Raw genomic sequence first — 22,272 nt, forward strand, 5'->3', positions numbered from 1 at the left:
TTTAAAAAAATTTACTAAGTAAGATAACTTGTCTTCCCACCAAGCAGCACACTCTTCCCTAGACAATAGTGTGGCATCATAATAGACACCATTAGCTATATTTTATATTTTCTTTAGAAAATCAAACACTTATTTAGGGAACCATACTGGGGATATCTTGGAATTTTATTGGGCCCTCCATTAATTCCAGTTAGAAACCAGGGCCTGGCACAGGGCTTGGCACATTGTACCTGCTGAATAAACATTTATTTAATAAATCAATGAAAGTGGTCACAGCAAAAATTCCAGAGGAAATTATAATAAACAAAGTTTATTGATTAATCCAGAAACAGAACCATTTAAAAAAAAAGTACAAATCACATTATTGCTGTCATTCGATGAAACGAGGCACGCCTGCGTGGCGGCTCTGTCTAACCAGCGCAGCTCTTACAGCGCTGAAGGCCATTCTCGTTGCAAGCTGTGCACTTCAGGGCCTTGAAAGAGTCTGTAAAGCAGTTTCGAAACACTGACATCTTGCTCCCGTGGCAGACGGCGCATGGAAGGAAGCCGAAGCCTCCACAGGAGGGACACTCATGTGGATGCTGTACCCTCTGTATAGGTGGCAGGGGGACAAGAGAGGGTAGAAAATGTGTTAGCTTGACGGCTCACTCAGCCCTCCCATCTCTCTGTCCTGGGGATGGTCACACAACGGTACTGGCACACCGGACTTGAAATCACCTACCATGAGTGTGCGATACAGCCAAGGGAAAGGCTAGCTGAAGTTCCCTTTCTTATCTCATTGGTGGCCATCAAAAGCATGAGCCCGGTTTGGAAAGGCTGGTATATTAGGGTAAAGGGCATATACTTCAAGAAATCCATCTTCTGAAAACCCACATTTGGGAGCCAAACAATTCAGGAGACTTGATTTGTATTAAAGGAAAAATACTGTAACTCTCCCCTTAGCTTCTCTTCATAGTTTTGTGTCTGTTTACAGCATAAGATCACTAATAGTGAGTCTGGAAAATCAGAAAACAGAAAGCTGGAGTGTGGAGGGGCCACTGTCAATGGAAGATTCATCATCATATCACACATGTGAATAACGCTTTGTTTTTTAAAAGAGCAATTTCAAATGCATTACTATGTAGAATCTTCCCTCATCCTACTCTGCACACATACCAACACCTTCTTCTGTAAAGCAGCTAACTCAAGCATCATTGTCCTCATTTTATATTTAAAGAAACACTCATAGACATCTTAAGACATTTATCCAAATCTGTAAAACTTCCCATAAAAGCTATCAGCCTTTCTACCTCATGTAAACATAAATTACCCATTATAGTATAATGAAATTAACTAAAAAGTATGTTAAGGATATTTTGAAAAGTATCCATACACATTTCTATTTAATTTTTTGAGCATGTGACCTTTGATGGAGTCCACCCAAACCATCTGCTGGGGGGAAATTAGGAGCCATTATGGAATGAATACAAAGAGAATATGAATTAATATCGAGTTTTTGACTTGCAAAATAGGAATTTGCAGTAATGTTTGCAGTCCTGTCTGTGACAAGAATAATTGCTAAAATAAGTTTGAGAAATGTAGCTACGTGCACACACACACAAACATATACACACACAAGCACACTCAAACGTATCTTTCATGCTTAGACATACGTACAACTTTTCTCTCGAGGTTCACAATCATACTTACTAAAGTCTTCAAAAAATCCAGCTGAAAAGGAAACTGATTAACCAGTTTTAACCCACCATTTCCCCAGCAAGAAACTTTTCCCCAGGAAACAACTATAATTTTATCGTAATTAGTACCCTGTATGATTGCCTTATAATTTATATATTCCCAGACCACTTTTCAGATATGTATATTCTGTATGTAGCAAGATTCACTTACAATTACAGTTTGACTTAGTTGTTATATCAAGAGTGCAAAATCCATGTCACAACTCATTTTGAGTGGCACAGAATTACTTTGATGGAAAGTAGTGGCTGCCAATCTGAATGACACAAAGAACATTGTCACGTTTGTTGATTCAAAGCTCTTCCAAAAAGTTAGATCTAGGTCATATGTAGCAATTTAGTTTCTCTGTAGATGGGTTTTTTGTCATTTCTTTATACAAGAACTTGACCCAAAAATGATGTACTGGGCTTAACAATTTTGCATTATATCAAAATGTCTGTAGGAAAAATAACTTTGGGTAAAAACAATAAAAGCAATAGAAAAAGTATAGTCTAAAAGCAAAATATAAGAGATTTAATAAGTAATGGTATTCTTATCAAATTTTAGAAAGAATATGATAAGGCAGATATATACCCTTGACATGCATCAGAGCCATGCCAGAGGTTATGTTCCAAATATTTAATGATTTGTACAAAAAGAATACCAACTAGTCAGAACAGATGCTGGGCTGCTTAAGGCCTGGAAAAAGGACTTACAGTGAAGTCCAGGACTTCAGTCATCAGTGCTGGATTATAAATAGACCTGGGTACCAAGCAGAGTGTAATTGTCAAATTCTGCAATTAAAAAAATGAGTTGCCCGGTTAATTTGAGTTTCAGATAGATCACAGATAAATTTTTATATAAGTATGTACCAAGTATTTCATGAGACATGCTTACACTAAAAAGATTACTCATGATTTACCTGAGGTTTAAATGTAAGTGGGCATCCTATATTTTATCTGGCAACCCTTATAGGGGAGTTGCAGTCAGGGAAGAGGAGAGATGCTTGAGAGTCTTGGGGTAGCAACTATTTACCAACCAGTATAAATCATTTCAGTATCTTTACACCCAGTATAATGTTTCAATGTTTTCAAATTCTTGAATAGCATATGTTCTCCATAAACATATTTGCAATGGCAAACAAAGAACAACAAAGCCAGAATGAATGTGAGGGCTAAGGAAGCTTCCTACACTCACTGCCTCGCTATGCCACTCACTCCAGACGCCAGGCCCTTAACCCAGGGAATTCCAAATGATGATGCAATGAAATTAAAAATTACTGAAGCCGAGCAGGACCCTACAGGGCCTTCCTGAGGACAGACTCCCCCATCCTCAGTGTGTCCTCCACCTCCTGTTTATAGAAAAGATTTAGACCCCTAGGCCTTCCCTGAATTCTAAAGAGCAAATTTAATCAGAGAAGTGAGAAAATGCAGAAACAAAGGAAAACAGTCAAGCAAGACAAAATAATAATACTTTAGCCATAAAATAAACTCAGGGACCTTTAGCTCCTCCTCAAGGGCTGTAGATAAAATCCTGAGCTGTATCATTGCGTTGTTTTGGCAGAGACTAAGACCCTCACCAGGTGGAAGAAGTTCACTGCATGCCGACCACCAGCACGTAGACCCTGGACTGGTTGGAACCAGAAGGTTAACTCCTGAAATACCACTCTATTACCTCACCACCAGCCAATCAGAAGAATGTCCATGAGCTGATCAGCCACCTTATGACCTTCTCTCTCACTTTGTCTTCAAAAACCGTCCCTGAAAGCCACAGGGGAGTTCAAGTCTTTTGAGCATAAGCTCCCCATTCTCCTTGCTCAGCACCCTGTAATAAATGCTATACTTTCCTTCATCACAACCCAGTGTCAGCAGATTGGTGGGTGAGCGGAACCAAGTTTGGTTCAGTAACATTACTTTATATCATGGGCCTGCAATGTGACTTACAAAGATTACTTTCAAAGGGCCAAAATATCAAATGTTAAATCTGTCTGATGACTTTATCATTTCCTAGTAGCTTGTCCACAATTCAGAATAAATAAATTTCCTAAAATAAAATTAATGTATAAATACTGAAAACAACATTGTCATTTTTAAAGGGAATCACAAATAGACCAAGGTCATCCTAAAATAGTGTCATCAGAATCTATGCAATGCTATGATGAGAACTGTCTTTTACTTAAAGGGTTGTAGAGACAATTTAATAAGTTAATTTGTGAACACTGCCTGGCACATATTAGCCACTCAAAAAGGTTAGTTTTTATTAGTCACTATTTCATTGACAAATCCTTACTTAGAGGGACTTTTATTGACTGCTGCCTCAAGCTAAATTGCTGTGGTCACATGACACAACTGTTTTCTACCATCCATATAGTCACTTTATTTAAACACTTCTATTCTTAGCCTTATGGTTTAAGGTCTTGCCACTGTAAGAGAGGGAGAGTAAGTGTGTTTCAATTCCCATGTGAATTCTGGTGTTTTGGAAAGATTCGGAGGCCACTTCCATTCTTAAGAGAAATTAGCTGTGTCAGCCATAAACCTGGGAGAAGAAAAAGATGGCTTACACAGCCTTACAGTCTATACCCAATTCTCACACCAACCTGATGTAGTAGAGACTACCTCATTTCACAAGTGATGCAATAAAGGCTCTTAATGAATAAAAGAAATGTTCAGGTCACCAGAGAATTTCAAATTTGGAAATTGGAGCAAAATCTATATTCTTTCCTCTTTAACGGTAGTTTTCAACCTTTACTTACATCCATTTTTTCCCCAAATAATATATTACATGGGATTCCCCAAATGCAAAACAGTTAAAAGGATGAATGCTGTGACTGATGCAGAAGTCGGGGTGGGGGTGGAGTGGGTCTCGAGGGCACCCACCAAGGCTCCCCTAGTGCTCCACCAGCCTCCAGGAATCCTATTCCTGTTACATCATCCAGTACAACCTATTCTACTTGTTCTTCTAGTAACAGTAGATAACTCAGCCACTCCTAGCCATCTCCTTCAGAGCGTGCTTTTGTTATACTGGAACTCTGGTTCCAATTTAAAAGAGTTCCAACAAGGAGAAAGATCTGGCTTACATGAGATGCTCCTTTGTCTTAAGTCTTATTGCTCAGTAGACAGTTTTGTCCTCAGTGCAAGATGGAAAAAGAGCTAGGAAATTCCCCAAACCTGGACAGTGTTCTAGGTTGGAGGAAGGAATAATAACTGAAGTTAACGATAACCATTATTAGTAGCAACAAAACAGATTTCCACTTTCAGTGAAGAGGGTGACTACAGAAACTGTGACCTTCAACAATTTAGAAATCTAGGGTAGAGGGGTAAGTTATATCTCAGTGGAAGAGATCCTGGGTTCAACCCCCAGTACATCCATTAAAAGTAAATAAATAAATAAAATGAATTACCTCCCCTCCCCTCAAAAACTTAAAATAAAAAAAAAAAAAGAAATCTAGGGTAGCTATTCAGTGTCCTGGTGTCCAGTAAAGCCAGAACCCATGCGGACTTGGTTGAAAATAGCACCCTAGAAAGTACTGAATCTATGGAATGTCCCTCGTCTGAAGAGTGGTTTGGGCAGAGGCAGTCCTTTTGGGGTGGAGTTCAAGAAAAAAGGAGTAAGAAAGCATCCTCTTTTACCTGTTTCTGTTCATATATGTTTGGTGAAGCACTTTTTTGTCTGTTTATTTTATTGACTTTATTGAGGTAGATTGCAAGGGACTTTTAAAAAATAAATATATAGTGGGTTTATTCCAAAAATATATCCACATTACCAGGCACTGTGCGAGGCATAGAAGATATAGCAGTACACCAGAGACTTCCTTGTTCTCTTTATTTCCTCTCAGCTAAAAATAAAGATTTATTACTGAAATAATGACTAACAATCATATTAAGTGGCTACTATGTACCAGGCAATGCTTTATTCACTTTACATGAGTTAACTCATCAAATCTTCTCAACAACTCTTCAAGTGCAAAGCAGACCTCATAGCATTGTAGAGATTCTGACGACATTATTTTAGGATGGCCTTGGTCTGTTTGTGGGTCCCTTTAAAAATGACAATGTTGCTTTTAGTATTTATATATTAATTTTATTTTAGAAAACTGATTTGTGATCTTTGGAAAGGCCACTCCATACTGCAGTCATTGAAATGAAGCACACAAGAATTCCTGTGTCTCTAATGGAGGATCAAGGGGATGAGGGAACAAGGGTGGAGTTCATGAATTACTGTCCAATGGATTTCCTTTGTATCACAAATTCAAATGTCATCAATATAAAGAGTTTTTGCTGTTATCTACCATAGAACGAGGATGCTAAGATCAAGAGTCTTCAGAGTCTTCTTCAAGATCAAGAAATGATTGCACTTCTTATTTTTAACCGCAGATCATCCAATCTTACTTTAGAAGAGCTACAAAGTCTCTTAAGTATTCTGCCAAACAGGAAGCAACGTATCTGAGTCTCTGTGACCATAAACCCCATCGTCTAGATTGTCTGTGAGGCAGACTTACTTGGTGGAGCAGATTGTCAAAGACTACACACTTGGCATATAATCCCACCTCTGGAAGATTCACCTCTATGTATTTTGTTTTAAACTGTATTCAACAATTTAATTCAGCAAATTCTCATTAAGTGCCTAATAAACACCTCTCTGTCTGACCAAGCTGTTAATAAGCACTGTTTCCTGATAATTAGGATTTCTAGCATCCTCAATTCATAGAGTTGGGAAAGAAGCCCCTGAACAAAATGCTGACCCAGAGGAAATGTGTTGCTTATATTCCTAAGTGTGTGTAAGTCTGATGGATGAGTCTGAGTACTGACCCAGCGGGAATACTGCCACAATCTTACTTAAAAAGATGTTCCAATTTCAGAGAGAGGCAGCATGGCCTGATTTCCCAGGTGAGTAGGTGGTACTCTGCTGCTGTAGTCTCTGAACGTGCCGTGGCCACACACCCCACGGAGAAGGAACATCACCTTCAGTGGTGCTCTCCAGGGAGGGTCAGGACAGTCTCTGATAGCTCCAGTGCCCTGCTCAGACAGCCAGAGCCATGGCCAGCATCCTCAGCGTGAAGCTGGAAATCTTACCCCTGTTCTTCATGAAAAACAAATCAGACTTTAAAAGAAAAAAATTACAGAAACTGGACACTATGTTGGTAACCTCACTAGCAATGACAACAAAATGTTTGCTTATGTTTTAAAAAAATAGCAAATCCAAAGCTTACTTAGAGTTTCTCTACCATCTGAGATCTTTAATCCAGTACCTGCCAATACATTTCTAATATATCTCAGGGTGCGTCTGGTCTCTGTGTGGGCATCAGCAGGATCAGCTGCCATCTTGGTTATTGTCTGGGGGGAATCTTTAGACACCTCTTCGCTTTTGCTCTTTAGCTTGCTTAGTAATGTGAATAAATACATAAATAAATAAAATTTACCCCCAAATGGTGTTTTTATTCACTCTTTTCATTCAAGCATTCTCTTGCATAAAATAATTCCTTTTCTCTTCTTTTTCATCAAGTAACTGCTTTGCCTTCTCAAAAAAAAAAAAAAAAACACATGGGATGAAAGAAGATTCATTCATCTACTCACTCCACAAATGTTTATTAGGTGCCCATGATTTCCCAGTTCCTATCCTAGGCTCTAGAGGTGAAGAACAGAACAAAACAGACGAGAATCTGGGTCCACATGGAGCTCATACTTTATTGGGAGGATCCCTGGCAAACTGCTTCAGGAGCAGAATCCCCACCGGTGCAGCTAGCCTTGTTGCACCCAAGTCTCATACCAGCTACTGCCATATTTCACCAGCTTCTGCTGCCTCCTGATGTTGAGGCCACTGACAATCTTCATCAGTGAGCCAGGCCCACTCAGCTTCCCGGAGCAGCTTTCACTTGTGTGGGATGTGTACTAGAATTCTTGGGCCAGAGAACTTGAAATGATTTGCTGATACCATGTCTGATAACTTAATTGTAACTGCTAAGCCTCTTTCCTCTCCATTATAACTGCTGAAAACTGGGGCTTGAATTACAAAGACCAGGGCAGTTAAAGTCTAGGAGGCAGCACCCAAGTAACAGCAAATTAGATTTTGGTAGGAGCTGTCTGGTTTCTCTCTGAAGTTATTGTCAATTTACCCATCTTCCATGATGCCACTACTAGTATAAGAGCCAAGTGTTAAAATCCAGTTTGTTCCCTGGTCCTAGTACTCTCTCTACCTCCCAGTAAACACCTCACCTGGGTCTTGGTTTCTGCCACGTATGATCAAATTTCCCAGATACCTACATCAGTTAATTTGAGAGTGACAGCAGCATAGATTCGTGGTTAAGATCATGGAGTAGACTGATTAGAACCATGAATCAAACACTCTCTGTAAGGTCTTGAGCAAATGAATTAATTCTCTGCCTCCATTCCCTTATCGGTAAAGCAAGAGTAATAACAGAACACATCTTGGAGAATTATTGCAAGGTTTCAATAACTTAATACATACAATGCCAAGAATATTACTTTTCATTTAGTAAAGACTCCAGTGTTTCCTGCCTCAGGAATACTTAACCCTGCTTCATTGCCAAAAGCCAAGAATGAGTTTTGGATCTGAATCTTGTCTTTTCCACTTTCTTGGTTCTTCCAACTGCTTCTCCAGGGCTAATACCTTTCCCTGGGTTGACTTGCTTTAAACCCCAGCACCCTCACAGGCAGAGTAGGGCTTTTTTGGACGGCTGCAAATTCTCTAGTTTTGTTGTATGGGCAAAGCAGTCCAACAGAGTTATAGCACCTTCCAATTCCTACTAATGGTAGAAGCCAGTATCATACCATTCTTTTCAACATTAAGAACAGTCTTAAATGTTTGTGGCTTATTTATGTCATCTGTAGAATTGAGACAGACTTAATGAAGAGAATATAATCTCCTTTCCAAAACTCTTTGAGATGAGGAAAAGAGAGAGGTTATGTTAATATATAGCATGGTGGTGTTAATCAAGTTGCAGAATTGAGGAATTATAGATTCAAAAATAAAGTCCATGTATAGCTAAATCAGTCATCAATCTTTAAAAAGAAGAGTAATGAGGGACATTCACTGTATAAGACTCTAAAAGATACTATTAAACCATAGAAATAAAAACAGTATGATACCAGGTACAACACAAAACAAATACATTGATGGAATGATTAGAAAGCTAAAAGACCCAAGTAGATATGGAGATTTCCTATAATATGAAATTGGAAATAACAAGCAATAGGAAATAATAGATTATTTAATTGATGATGTTGAAGCTAATTCACCGTACATAAGATAATAGAAATGGATTCTACATGAACAAAAGAACCAGATGTGAAAATTATAAACTTAATAGAAGAAAATGTAGTATAATATCTCTGTGACCTTAAGACAGAAGGATACTTCATAAATAAAACTCAGAAGCACAAAGCATAAGGAAAAGTGGTGGATTTGATTATATCAGAGGATTTCTGTTGGATGAAGGACACCATGAAAGAAACTGAAGAGAGAGAAGGAAATACTGACAATGGCTAAAATCAACAAAAAGTTAATACCCAGAGTATAGAAGGATCTTCTAAAAATCATCATCAACAACAACAAAAAGACAATTCCAAGGCGTTTAATGGGCAAGGATGAGAATACACATCTTAAAGAAGAAGAAATGAGAAAATTTAAAAAGCATACACTGAAATGCCCAAACCCAATGGTAATCAGAAAAACATAAAATGATAAGGCAATGTACCTCTATACCTTCTACCCTGGCAGAAATTAGAGAACAACGTAAAATATTGTCAAGAATGTGGGAACACATGACATCCCTTTCTCTTCAGGAGGGAGTGTTCATAACCGTACAACTATAATGGAGAGCCATCTGGCACTACCTGAAGAGCTCAGGAGGTACATAAGCTGTTATCCAGCAATTTCTACTCTCAGAGAAATCCACAAAGGAACATGTTCAAGGCTGTTCCTTACAGCATTGTTTGTTTGAGAGAGGAATTGGAAGGCATCTGGGGAAGGTGGGTAGATAAAAAATAGTGGGTGGGCTTCACGGAGCTGCTCTGTCCAAAACAGGAGCCATTAGCCAGACATGGTTATTTGAATTTAAATTTAAATCAAGTAAAATTAAACAAAATTAAAAATTCAGTTCTTCAGTCACATTAGCCACACTTTAAGTGTTCAATAGCCACATGCAGCCAGTGACTACTATTTTGGTTAGGACAGATATAAAACATTTCCACCATCAAAGAAAGTTCTATTCAACAGTGCCATCATAGAGAAGTATGCAGCAGATACAAGAAATGGATTCAATGTTCACATAGCAACATAGATGGCTCTTAAACACAAGTGCCTAGAGAAAATAGTTTGAAACACCATTAGGTATATTGTGTAACATTATTTGTATAAATATATAAAAATGTGCAGAGAATAGAATACATATGAACCAAGTTAAATGACTTAAAAAGATACATATTAACCCAAATTGATAGCTTCATGGAGTTGGAGTAAAGGGACAAAAGTACAGGGACCCCATCTATACAGATGTTATTGCCAAAAGGAGTTTTAGGTTATCAAGTACACACTCTCATTGTGTTTGTCCTTCTGGGCAAGACTACAATATGAATAAAACATGATTCCTAAAACCAAGGAGCATAGAGTTCATTTGGGGCATAAACCAAATGCCCAAAGGAAAGTAATACAAAAATTAAAAGACTTTGATAAGCACCCAAGAAAAAGAGAGATACAGGAATTCAAAGTTGGGAGCGATCAGGAATAATGTGGGGAAGAGGTGTTACTACAGGTGGGCCCTGAAGCTGGTAGGAGGAAATGAGGAACTGGAACAGGGGCAGGCTAGGCAGACAGAGCAGCTTGCACAAAGGAAGGGCAGGAATAAACCACAGAGTGGAAGGAGTGGGAGAGAATCAGAAACAAGGTCAGCAAAGGAAACTGGACCAAAAAGAGCTGGTCGTGGCACACAGACACCACATAACCACCTTGCGTAGTTCACCGGGGAACATCTTGGTTCATGTTTGTTGTCCCAGAATAATTATCCATGCACCCTTTTCACCCTCAAGGTGTCCTAGTTCAGACTATAAAATATATATATTTTATCCTACACATAGAGAGAAATAGGCTGATAAAATAGTTGAGCAGAGAGGTATTAAGGGCTTCCTCGTTGCATTCTGATTTGACATATGCTATATTTAAATAAGTATTTCTCAGATGTTGTCATTATAAGTATAGGAACAAAATTAAAAGGTGCACCTTGGGAGAAATCAATTTTTCTGTAATCTTCAGAAATAATGAGTTGGGCCATGGGGAAAATGAAATAATTTAAATGAAAATTTGTGTATGTGCTTCAAGACAATGGCCTGACTTGAAGTACCTCATCAGCATCTCTGTTACAGAGAATTGGGCTCTGATAAAGCTGCCTGGAGTTCCCACCTAATACTACGAGGTTGTTACACACTAGCACTAAAGCCACTGGAGCTGGAGCAAACCTACTGGCAGGTGATAGCAAATTAAAGCTGCTACACGTATCTTGTTACATATTTCTAAGAACACGCATGGAAAAATTCAATTAGGGAAACTCAATTATCATCAGAATGTGTTGAACATTTTGATTACTAAAAATAAGTTGTTAAAAGCACAATTACCTCAATTTTGGTTAAGAGGTCTTGCAGTTCTCCTGATTCATTCATTGACAAAATTTTCTCAGCACCCTATTAGCAAGAGAGGGTAGGGGAGAAAGAAAATCCATTTCGTTAGTATCTGGGAAAACAAAGTTCTAGCCAAGAAAGTTTAACCCACAAAATACTGAACAGGATTTTTCCCTTCAGATCTAAGTAAACTTTGAACCAGGAGGTCAAAGAGGAGATGACATTGCTTTCTTTCGAATATTCTCCCATCTAGTAAGGCTAACTGTGGTCAAGAGGACGGCTGCCAGCAGGAGGTGAGCTGGGAAGCCCATAGCTGTCAGATGAGATGGAAGGTTCCAGCACACCCTTCAGACTTTTTCAGGGAGCCTAAGCCAGCCACCGGGGAAAGGAAGCCTCTGAGCAAATTCCCAGCCGGGGCTGCTTCCCCACTATTCCAAGAAACCCTGGACATGCTGTAAAGATAACAGCTGCTAATAATAATCATAATAATACTAATACCCATTCACAGTAATTAAACAGGTATTGTGAGCTAGGCACCCAACCTCATCTAATTTGATGTTGTGGACTCTTAAAGGTAGAACTTGAGCCTCAGTGAGATTAAGTAACAATTCCAAGGTCACCCAGAGAGAAAGCAGAGTGGGTATGTGAACCCAGGCAGGGACTTACTCCAGAGCCAGTGTTTTCAACTTTTAAAACTTTACTGTGGAAATGAGAACGGGGACAATGTATGTGCTTTCCAACGCTCATCGTGTTTCTTTCAACTACCCCACTTTTCTTTCCTTTCCAGCCTCTTCTTATATCCCCCCACTCTACTTCCCAACATGCAACTGTAAAAGGGGAAGAAGGAAGAAGTTACTTCCAGTCAGAGGCGGAGATCACCTGTGTCTTTCTCACATCATATCCCCGGCACAGAATAGGTGCTCAACTAATCAACAAGACAGGGAGAAACATCATCACACAAAACATACATTTTGGGTTCCAATTTGTGCTGGGAAGGGTGGAAATAAAATTTTATTTTATTAAAAAAATAAAATGTCCTGAGCATTAGGAGGTTACAATGTATTTTTTTCTAAGCACACAACCAAGGAATCCACAATGTAGAATGGGAAATAACTGCCAAATGAGTGGTGCAGGAAAAGGATGAGCCAGATCACAGCATGGAGAAAAAAAAAAGATGTGTTTATGGAGGGCAGAGAAGACTTTCTGAGGCTGGAGACATTTGTCCTGGAGCTTGAAGGTTGGGTGAGGTTGCTAAAGACAGGGTGGGCAATTCTGGTGGGATGTTCAGGAGCCTTTCGTTCTGGGTTTCATTGACTTCAGCTTATTTTATATAACACACATCATCTTAATCACCATTGAGGTCGTCAACTTGCTGTATTAAAAACAGTGATAGATGAATACACAGGGATACAGGGAACGTGTGTAGCCCAAACAGGCAGATTATATTCTTTTATTTGTCGGTGGCTTTGCCAGGAATATAGACACGACCCACTTAGAGTGATGAGAACAAAGCAAAGAAAACACAAAAACAAAACAAAACATTAAAACTTAAAACATAGTAATAATTGGCAATATTTTACTTTTGCTACATTCTACTTCTTTTAAGAGTTAGCTAAGCTAAAATGGGAAAAGCCTCTGGGGAATTTGGTACGTGAACTAAGCAGTAAGGAGAATATGTGACACATTTTTCTTCAATGAAAGAAAATGTACCCTGAGACTCCAAAGAATATGAACGTACCAGAGCAGCTATCACTCATCAGCTCCCCAGCAAACTTCTTATCTTAGCAGGTGCCTCGGTTCGCTGTTTAGAATACCACACATAGGCCAGGAAAGGACAGTCTCATTACCCTTCTTAAATACGTGAAATCTGCTCTGCCTCTGCCAGATCATTCCAGCACCATCACTACTGTGGGAGCAGATTCCATGTTTCAGAAGAAACTCAGGCTCTGCTCACATCAAGCAATGCGCCTAAAGGCAGGAGAATCACTTCCCTTGAAGACACGTGGGGGTCTAGTGCACAGCTGGTGTACCAAGCACTTAAGTGGGGGGGGGGGGGACTCTGCTCTGTAACAGAGAAAACCTGGGAGCTGAGCATCTCCATCCTTCTCACTGCAGCTACTTAACGTGGCTCCACCCACAGCTCCATCTGTAGCTGGTGAGAGGAGCCCTCTGGTCCCTGTGTCACATCTGGAGCAGTGACAGTAGCCAAAACCCCCTGCTTACACACAGCGTTCCCCATCCCCACCCTCCACCTGACCTTGTCCTTGCTGAACCCAGGAGCAAGAACCTCTGACGAGGACAAGGAAGTCAAATGACGTCCTCCTTACTCTTAAGCACCAGCAGCAGGATGGGGATCTCAGCCTAGTCGCAAAGTTTTAGGGAAAAATTGGATTTCTCCCATCCTGAGACCTGGGATATTCACCAGCGTAAGTCTCTACCTGACCTGTCTGCACTGCATTTACATATTCCAGAGATCTCATTCCCTATAGTTTTCCATCAAGAGCATTCCAATGATTATTTGGCCTATAATAAAACCCCTTGTGTCCACAAAAAAAAAGAGTGTATTTCCTTAAATATCAACATTCTTAGGAAACAATCTTTTCCTGATGATATTTGGCTAAGAATGTCACATGTTAAGTTTCTTACTATTTAAATATAATTCTGCATTCAATTCCATGCAAGTAGAAATTAACTAATCATTCTATTGTTTGTCATAGTTTACCAAGACTGCCCAGATACCTATGGAAATATTTCTAGTATACTTTTCAATTAATTTAGAATCTTTTCTTCTGAAAATTAATGCCATCCTGAAAATAATGATAATAGTGATGTGTTAAGTGGTTTACAGACATTGGCCCTTTTAATCATTAGTGCTAAGTAAGAAATATTACAGCAATTTTTTAAATGAAGAAACTAAAGTTTGGAGAAAGAAGCAAGATGGTGGAGTAGAAGGACACTTGTAGCTCACCCTCTCCCACAAATACACCAAAACTCACATCTACGGACCTACTCAGCCAATCAGAGCACCTGCCAAACTCCGACAGAACATCACCCTCTTCAAAAGACTAAGATGCCAAAAATCTGGTAGGAGAAAAGGAAAAAAGAAAGAAGAAAAAGCAAAACAGTGTGGGACGGCTCCCGCGGGGAGGGAGCGGCAAAGGAGGACTGGTGCTCGTTAGCTGGGTTCCCCCCCTCCAACAGAGAGGCCAGCGGGACGGAGGGGGAGCCTCTGAGGCTCAGATCTGCCCTGAGCACCCCTTGACTGTTAGAACTGAGTTAAATGGGCAAAAAGGGTCCCTATGACACCCAGCCCGAGACGCAAGCCGGCAGCTGGGGCCAAGACAGGCCGCTGGAGCAGGGCGGGGGATGGGGGCGGCTGCACTGAGGCGGCCCTGGGGGACTGCAGGGGGCTGTGCGCCATGGCTGGGAGGGGATACGGAGCAGAACAACCTCGGTCCCCCATAAGTTGCGAAAAAAGCAAAGCAACGCGGCTGGTGTGCCCTAAGGGGAGGGGTGCCGTAGCCTTTGTCTCCTCAGACCTGTGCCACCATTACTGGCACTTCTCGTGAGAAGAGAGGCGGGGTGCAGCCACAGCCGCCATCTCCTCCTGTGCGCAGCGCCCGGGCGGGGGCGGGGCCGAGACCTGATCCGCACCTGGGGGCTCCGCAACCTCCTGGGCAGGACTGAGGCTTGTTTACAGCCCAAGGCAGATAGGAGCTTTCTGCCCTGGCACCTCAGAGAACTTGTGCCGCCAAGACAAACAAGGAGCTGAGATTTGGCAAGGAGCAGAGGCGGGGCCGTTCCACGGTCTTCCCCGAGCCCGCCTTCGGAACGCTGACCCGAGGCGGAGCGGGCAGCTGCACAGAGCAGCGGAGCGACCGGCGCTGGGAGAGGATAGGCGGCCACCCCCCTTCCTGGCAGGAACACAGCTCCTGACCACGGTGCTGGGAGGGGGCGTGATCCACCCACTTGCCTCACCCAAGTGCAGCATCTGACTGCGGCATCGGGAGGGGGAGTGACCCGCCCGCCCACCAGGTAAGAGCTCAGCACCTTACCCAGTGTTGGGAGGGGGCACGATCTGCTAGCCGACAGCCTCTGGGGGCAGCGCAGACAAGGGCTCCAACAGAGGGCCTCTGGAAACAGCAAGCTGAGTTTGCAAAACAGGGTGAAGACACAAAGACCTCTTGATAAAATCATTAAGAGCACACCGTCTCCAGGAGAACTAGATAACTGATACTCCTTAAACCACAGTGCCAGAGAGATATGAGCAATATGAAGAAGCAGAGGAACCACTCCCAATCAAAAGATCAAGAGAAATCCCTTGAAAACATGATCAATGAAATAGACATTGATGGCCTACTAGATCAAGATTTCAAAAAAGGAGTGATCAAAGTACTGAAGGAACTAAAAGAAATAGTGTTTAAAGATATAAAATATGTCAAAAATGAAATAGAAGCTATAAAGAAGAATCAAGTAGAATTAGTAAACTCATTTGCTGAGATGAGAGCTGACCTAAAGGCTGTACAAAGCAGGCTAGATAATGCAGAGGAAGATTAAGTGACCTAGAAGACAGGACAACAAAAAGCACCCAATCAGAACAGCTGAGAGAAAAACAAATAAAAAAACAATGAAAACAATATAAGGGACCTATGGGATAATATAAAGCGTGCCAATCTACACATAATAGGAGTTCCAGAAGGGGAAGAAAGAACAAAGGGGATTGAAAAGGTATTTGAAGAAATCATGACTGAAAACTTCCCGAATCTAAAGGAATCAGATATCCAAGTACAGGAGGCTCAGAGGGTCCCAAACAGGAAGTACCCAAACAGACCCGCACCAAGACATATCATAATCAAGATGGCCAGAGTCAAGGATAAAGAAATGATCCTAAAGGCAGCAAGAGAAAAAGAAAGAGTAAGTTACAAAGGAACCCCCATAAGGCTCTTAGCTGATTTCTCTACACAAACACTACAGGCCAGAAGGGAGTGGCAAGATATATTCAAAGTCCTGAATGAAAAAAAGATACAGCCTAGAATACTCTATCCAGCAAGGCTATCCTTTAGAATAGAAGGAGAGATAAAAGATCTTCACAGAGAAGCAAAAACTAAAAGAGTTTAGCAACACTAAACCCATGCTAAAAGAAATATTGACAGGTTTACTCTAAATAGAAAAGAAGCAGGATGCTACAAAAATGAGAAACTCATAACTGGAAAGGAGATAACTGCCATGAATTACAAAAAGAATAAACACAAAATTGTAAAAGAAGACATCTAAATCATTGAGTGGGAGAGGGAAGCAAGGAAAGCCACTGTGGAAAACAGTACGGAGATTCCTCAAAAGACTAGGAATAGACTTACCGTATGACCCAGGAATCCCGCTCGTGGGCATATGTCCAGAAGGAACCCTACTTCAAAATGACACCTGTGCCCCAATGTTCACAGCAGCACTATTTACAATAGCCAAGACACGGAAGCAGCCGAGATGTCCATCAACAGATGACTGAATAAAGAAGAGGTGGTATATTTATACAATGGAATACTATTCAGCCACAAAAACCAACAACATAACGCCATTTGCAGCAACATGGATGTTCCTGGAGAATGTCATTCAAAGTGAAGTAAGCCAGAAAGAGAAAGAAAAATACCATATGAGATCGCTTATATGAAGAATCTAAAACAAACAAACAAACAAACAAAACATAAATACAAAACAGAAACAGACTCATAGACATAGAATATAAATCTGTGGTTGCCAAGGGGGCGGGGGGTGGGAAGGGACAGACTGGGATTTTAAAATGCAGAATAGATAAACAAGATTATACTGTATAGCACAGGGAAATATAAACAAGATTTTGTGGTAGCTCATTGCAAAAAAAATGTGACAATGAATATATACATGTTTGCGTATGACTGAAAAATTGTGCTCTACACTTTCTAGTGTTGACACAACATTGTAAAATAACTATAACTCAATGAAAAAATGTAAAAAAAATTGAAAATTTTTTAAAAAAGAAACTAAAGTTTGAAGAGGATAAAGAACGAGCCCCAGGCCTTTCAGTTAATCACTGCAAGGCCTGGAGAGATCTTGAGCTCAGGTCACGCTGCCTCAAAAATCTGCACCCTTTCCACTGGGCCAGCATGCTGCCTGCTCACTAATGTAACACCACCATATTAGTGGGAGATGGTACAGATGACACCTAGTCAGGGAAACAGGACAGCCTGTGGGTAGGGCTCTCTGTTGACCAGGGGTCCAAGAAGGTCAAGTGAATGAGCATTTTCACTGCAATGACTCCAAACAGAAAGAATGTGCCTGGGAAGCCACGGCACATCCCAGGTCTTTTTTCATCTCAGCACCATGCTTTATTCAGTTATTTCCATATGCCAAGAAAGGACCTAGTTCATTAACCCTCAACATATGAAACTAGCTCTAGTCTCAGTCAATACTTCCCACCTTAAAATTCTCAGCAGTGACCTGTGACGTGTAAACAAGCCACTTTATTTTACATGTAACAAGCTGCTCAAAGATAAGGCAGCCTACATTATCTTTCCTCATATATGTACTACCAATGAATAGACTCACACCTTTGGAGGAGGTCAGTCTTAAGCAAAAGATCACTCACATAAATGTAAACTTACTGGTCATAAATTCTACAAAAGAGACATTGGTACAAGATGCTGTGGAGGCATACACTAAGGTGAATTTAACCTATTCAAGGTTATGGAAAATTCTCTCCATAAAGTAGGGACTAAGTTGTTGTCTTTAGGAAGAATGGCAGTTAACTGAGTTCAGAGATAGGATGGGGGAAGGATATTAATTAAGACAATAAGGTTACCAAATAGTATATGTGCATGTCCCTTCAGGGGTCACCATTTTCCTTCATTCAAGATAAGAAAAGCTAAGTTCAGTGAAGCTCTCTATGAGATTCTGCATCATACTATGACTTGGTACCCTGGGGGAAGTACAAGTAAGATTCCAGGCCAGAGCATAAAGCATTCTATTTTAACAACAAGCTGAAGAAAATAATAGATTAGTATAAGCCAGCTCGGACTTTGTACACTCTCTTAGATCTCTGGAAAGAGTTGCTAGGTCAAGAGTTTCCAAGCACAATTATCAAGTAAATAAATAAATGAATAAATAAAACACAAGTATTTTCTCTCAAAAATTATTTACTACTTGCACTACAGATATTAGCTATTGACATGCTGATATCCAGGCTCTGGAATTTTGCAGGGAAACCAGTGTTTAAAAACAGAGGCCCATCTCTGAAGGGCCCAGAGGAACTAAAAAAAAAAATGCCCTCATTAACCAAAATCAAACACAAAAGTATATATTCATTTTGTATATGATGTGTGTACGTACATATATAGTATCTATAGTACTGTATTTTATTTTTATTTATATTTAATCACACACAACTTCATCTCACTAGGAAATCAACTTGCAATAAAAGATCTGTACTATGATATAATATAATAAAAAATGAATAGGAATTCACGACACAGGAAATGTCCTAAGTAAATCTCCAAATGATAGCTCTGCTTGAGCCTTGTCTGATTCTGAGCCAGCTCCTCCATTGAAACAAAGTTTTTCTTAGCACAGTAGTTTAAATAGTGCAATGCCTTACATAAGATTTTAGATGAACTGGCTGATATAATAAATAACCCTTGCTTTTTCCTTAACTATAAAAATACAGTCCCTAGGTAAATGCCATCACGGAAATGGATCTTGAACCAAGTGTAAGTTTTCATCTCTCCTGCTGGCTCCAACCTGGCTTCCTTCCCTCTCACTTAATTGCCTCCCTGCATTTATTTCTCTCTATATATTTTTGTTATATCTTTGAGTGACTGGGATGAAATCTTTAAACTCTAGCAGGTCTACAAAGGTCTTCACTATCTTTTTGTACCAAACTTTCCAGGCCCCCCTGTAACACCATATGCTCCTGGTACTCTGAATTTCTTCCCTTCTCCTGGCCATGTCAGGTCCTTGAGATAATATGCCTTTACACGTGCTCCATCCTTTGCCCAAAGTTTCTTCTATCCTCCCCACACTCTCCTGTAAAACTCCTATACATCCTTCCAAATCCAACTGAAATGTTACCTTCTCAATGAATTTCTTTGACTTTCCAAGACAAAAAATCAGTCCTTCCCTCCTTGGTGCTTTCAGACCACACATGCCCCACTGCACAGCCAGCGCAGTGATGACCACAGGGTCCACGGCTTCTTCAGGGACCCAGCACTCTGGGTGGTGCACTATATACACTCAACAGGTATTTGCTGTATTTATGTCTTCAACTGTTTTGTAGTAAATGCAGTATTAAACTCCAAAGGGCGGTTTCTTATCATGACTGCTAATTTAAAAGGAAAATAAGCAAGGTGAAGAATCAAAATGCACCTTGGTGGATGGAGGTATAAACCTGCAAGGGACCAGGCTGCCGTGACTGGATGACAGAATGCCAGACCCCTGGAGGAGGGAGAGGGATGAAGACTGTGCCGACGACTTCCTCTCACCATCGCTCCTCTCAGCTGGGCCCTTGGTAGGACGTGAAGAACTAACCACTGGAGGGTGAACTCTGAGGAAGACCAGGAGACTAGGATTGTCCAGTGCTGGCTGCTAAAGGACCCGTCTGCCGTGTAATCAGGAGAGCAGATGGCAGAGCTGGCATTTAGGGAGCCCAACCAGCACCTGGCAGGATGCCTGCCAAAGGAGGTGCTCGATCAGTGCGTGTTGCTGTGGCTGCCGTGTCCCCCAGAAGGGAAGGGTGCCTCAGCCCTGGAGATGGGCCACCTGAGTCCTGCTGACAAAGTCAGGACTGCCTTCAGGAGTCAGCTCTGGCCCTTCTCCAGCACTTGAACAAATTCCACCGAGTCCCCGGAATTCTCCACCAAACACTTAGGCCTGGAAGATGTTCAAAGCAGCTGTAGCAATATCCCACCAGTGTCTCAAGAAACACAGTCAAGTCTCCCGTGGATAATCTCATTCTACAGAGCACAGTCTTCCTGTGTCCCTGGCAGGAAGAATTAAATGCAAAATAACTAACCTATTTGACTTGCTTTGTGCAATTACAGAATGCGGACTCTTGGTGTCAGAAAATGCCTGCCTAAGATGGTGCTTTTAGTTTTATGTAATTGGTTTTTTCAGTGTAGTTACAAAGAACAACTTCCCATGGAGGCCAATCTTGAATTTTTTTTTAAATAATAAAGCCACATAATCAAAATAGATGATCATGGGACTATATATATATTACTGTCTTCTCTGTGGCAGAAGGCCATCTCTCCTGTTCCTTTAAAATTAATATCAAATCATACAAAAGTGGTATCAAGTCACCAGGTTAAAAAAAAAATAGTATTGAGGGTTGAGCCAGAATAAGCCAGAAGACTGTGTTATTTAATAGATTTAGGATTATTGTCTACTGTGTCACAACATTTTCTTTGCATAAATTGAATTTTAGAATGCAATGGTTAAGCTCACCAAAGGGTTTTTTTTAATAAAAATATAATTGACATATAACACTTTACTAGTTTCAGGTGTACAACATTATGATTTGACATTTGTATATATTGTGAACTGACCAGCATAGTATTTCTAGTTAACGTCCATCACTTCACGTAGTTACAATTTTTTTCTTGTGATGAGAACTTTTAAGATCTATTCTGTTAGCTACTTTCAAATATGCAGTACAGCACTATCAACTATAGTCACCATGCCGTACATTATATTCTGTGACCCACTTATTTTATAACAGGAAATTTATACCTTTTGACCCCTTTCACCCATTTTGCTCCCCACACCCCACCTCTGGCAATCATCAATCTGTTCTCTGTATCTTTTGAGTTTGGGGGTGTGGTTTTTTTAGTTTCATTTTGGGAGCTTCTTTTTAGATTACACATAAAAGTGAGATCATACTGTATTTGAGCGGAAGGAAATCACATGGATAACAAGATATGTTGGGAAGGCTGTAACATTGGGGTTAAAATTCTGGGATCAGCCACACATTAAATCCTGTCTCTGATACTTATTTGGTGTGTGAGCTTGGGCAGTTAACCCCCCAAAACCTCAGCTTTCTCAGCTATAAAATGAAAAGGAAGATATGTCTATCGTGTAGGGTTGTAAGAAATAAATGAGATAATGCCTGTTACGTGTTTAGCATTGTGCCAGGCAAACACAGAGCCCTGAAAACGAGAATATTTGTTTATTCTTGTTGTTTTTCAGCAGATTAGTGGAAGTAATAGATTTTCCATTTAGCTTAATTCCAAAGACCTGTTGGAAAGACTCATTGTCAATTGCTTTCTTTTTTTAAATCAGCTGCAGTGACCTTTTCTTGGTGGGACTACCCTCCTTCTACTAATAGTGTGGAGAGAATACTGATGACCTCTGCTCCGCCGTCACTATCTGTGCTCCATTCTCATTAGTTAGAAAATCCTCTGAGATTTCTTTGGGCAGAGCACACAGTGAAAGCCTGTTTTGCTCAGCCTCTGTGTGCTTAGATGCAGCCACGTGACGCAGTCCTTGCCAAGGAGACGTGGGCAGAAGTAATGCATCCAGGTTCCAAGCCACACTCTTAAAAGCAGGCAGATTGTCCTATTCTCACTCTTTTTACCTTTCAATAAGCCGGAAAAGAATGTGATGGAGTTGGGCTTTTTTCAACCTTGACGTTAGGACTCAGCCTGAAGGGAGGTGCAATGCGTTAGAAGAATCACTCATGAAGAAGAGACAATCTGTGCTCCTGCACCACCACCAACTCAGACTTACCTGAGAGACAGATATCCACCTTGTTTGAACCAATAACCTATGCATGACTCATATAGATGATAAATACATAGATCCATAGACTGATACAGATGTATAGATACTATGTATAGATAGATATATGTATGTATAGACGTGTAGGTGCACATATATATATATATATATATATATATGTAAGTGCACA

At 40.6% G+C, this 22,272-nt stretch overlaps 1 non-coding gene across 2 annotated transcripts in view; it reads right to left on the bottom strand.

Moving 5' to 3' along the window:
- Window positions 1-270: 270 nt before the first annotated feature.
- The window catches only part of LOC105074927 (uncharacterized), a 292,437-nt gene continuing 270,435 nt past the window's right edge, over window positions 271-22,272 (bottom strand). Inside the window, exons 5-6 of one of the 2 annotated variants that reach the window (XR_012501088.1) lie at window positions 11,340-11,405; window positions 271-2,507 (exon numbers count right to left, since the gene is read on the bottom strand). This is a non-coding gene — a transcript (uncharacterized LOC105074927). The remainder of the gene's footprint in view (window positions 2,508-11,339; window positions 11,406-22,272) is intronic. The other variant, XR_006727465.2, reaches the window with a different exon arrangement.

The sequence above is a fragment of the Camelus bactrianus genome, chromosome 2 (genome assembly GCF_048773025.1).
Source record: "Camelus bactrianus isolate YW-2024 breed Bactrian camel chromosome 2, ASM4877302v1, whole genome shotgun sequence".
Taxonomy (NCBI): Eukaryota; Metazoa; Chordata; class Mammalia; order Artiodactyla; family Camelidae; genus Camelus; species Camelus bactrianus.